The sequence below is a fragment of the Macadamia integrifolia genome, chromosome 9 (assembly GCF_013358625.1).
Source record: "Macadamia integrifolia cultivar HAES 741 chromosome 9, SCU_Mint_v3, whole genome shotgun sequence".
Lineage (NCBI taxonomy): Eukaryota > Viridiplantae > Streptophyta > Magnoliopsida > Proteales > Proteaceae > Macadamia > Macadamia integrifolia.
Genome location: NC_056565.1, coordinates 4,983,062 through 4,984,853, shown reverse-complemented (window position 1 = coordinate 4,984,853; position 1,792 = coordinate 4,983,062). Strand labels below are relative to the sequence as shown.

At 37.0% G+C, this 1,792-nt stretch overlaps 1 long non-coding RNA gene across 1 annotated transcript in view; it reads right to left on the bottom strand.

Moving 5' to 3' along the window:
- Window positions 1-677, bottom strand: part of LOC122088882 — a 1,874-nt gene extending 1,197 nt beyond the window's left edge. Inside the window, exon 1 of the long non-coding RNA XR_006143179.1 lies at window positions 445-677. This is a non-coding gene — a long non-coding RNA (uncharacterized LOC122088882). The remainder of the gene's footprint in view (window positions 1-444) is intronic.
- Between the last annotated feature and the right edge of the window lie 1,115 nt (window positions 678-1,792).

The following is a 1,792-nucleotide window of genomic DNA, read 5'->3' as shown; positions in this document are numbered from 1 at the left end:
AAAAAAAAAAAAAAATCCACCGTGAACACTTGATGAAGACTTGAAGCAGAAGCAGATCCAAACTCATATCCCTATTCCTACCTTTCACTCAGATCTTCAGTTCTAATATGGTCGAATGAGAAGACTGAAACCTTCAGGAAATGATTTCTTCACAGAAGAAATCTGTTTTTGCTGTGAGCTTGTAACACTATCCTAAGAAAATTTTCTGTGATTTTCACAAAAAAAAAAAAAAAAAAAAAAAAAAAAAAAAAAAAAATCTATTCTAAGCGTATCAAAAGATTCAAAGAAGGTTGTTAGTCTAAGATCCAACTTTGAATGAAATAATTTCATTTTAAAGTTCCATAATATTTAGAAGTGATCTGCAGAGTGCAGAAAGCAAATAGAGGAAATTGAAGAAGAAAGAAAACAATCTATATAAGAGCTTATCAATGGATGGAGACTAACCTTGTTTAAATCAGAAAGCCATTCTGAACCATCTCTTTTGTGACTCCAAATGGTCCCTCTTCATCCTCTCTCTCTCTCTCTCTCTCTCTGTCTGTCTCTCTCTCGCTGAATCTTTTTTCTCCTCAGCCACCACAATAACTTCATTGGACTTAGAAGGATAAGTTGCTTGTAGCCTTTAAATGATATCAAGTCAATTGATTGGTCTAGAATCTAGATTGGCTTATCCTCGGTGGAAACGGAACCTAGCTTTACTCGAAGATATATTATATAGAATTAAGTTTTCCTTCACGGGGATGGAAAAATTCGTCCACAGCTAATGATGTGATAATACTATTGGACTCCCGTCATCATCAATTCCCAGTCTCTATAGTATAAAGTTAATAATCAAAGGGTCAGATTTACCTTGCGTGGTTTGAAAACATGGTATCGAGAATGGTATCGGTACCGATGTAATAGTGAAATACCAATGCTGATCGGTCAGGATCGAATAAAATTATCCCTGCTTTCAATTAAAAAACTGTTTTCAGATTATTTTATCCTTGTTCATATCAATCTACTGATACGATATTAGACTTCATCAAGGCCAATTCCAATCTGATCTGACGGATCCGATTCCTTATTCCTGGTGAGAAAATTCTGTGCCCGACACCGGGTATTATCCTGTGTCATGACAAAGAAACTCTAGTGCGTACACCAGGGGAATCCAACATCTTGGGAGTGGTATTCCCTTAGAAGTGGACTTCATAGTCTATACTCCAGACACACCTTTCATTGTGCTTTCAGCAAATTTTGTCTAAATTTTTTCATTTCATCTTCCTTTCTCTTAATTTTCATTTCATCTTCCTCCATCTAGCCATGAAATATTTAGGTTCACTTTAGTTTCTTCTCTTCACTTACCAAATGGGATATTAGAAGTTAGAAATATGAATTCTTGGTTTCTCGCGTGGCCCACCTAAGAAGGGCTTCTTTCATTGCCCACAGCATTAGTCACGTGACAGCTCAATTGAGGGTGAGGGGAGGGAGAGATTTAGATTTCAAGCACTTGAGTGAAGCTGAAACTTGGCAAAACAAGTGATGTATCAGATCTTATATCACCTGGATGCAACTGTACCCATCAAAAAATGTAAGTAAAACACCTTGTGATGCACATAAACTTCAGACTGCCGTTATTGGCTTTTAAATTTCATCTTGTTCATGGAACTGATAGATTCCATTTCTCTCTCTCTCAGACACGCATAGAGACAGAATTGGTACGATGACAAGTTGACATTTTGTAGTGGGTCCATGTAATTGAGAATATCCAACCCATTATGCCTGTCAAGGGTACAAATTGAACTACCCCCCCCCC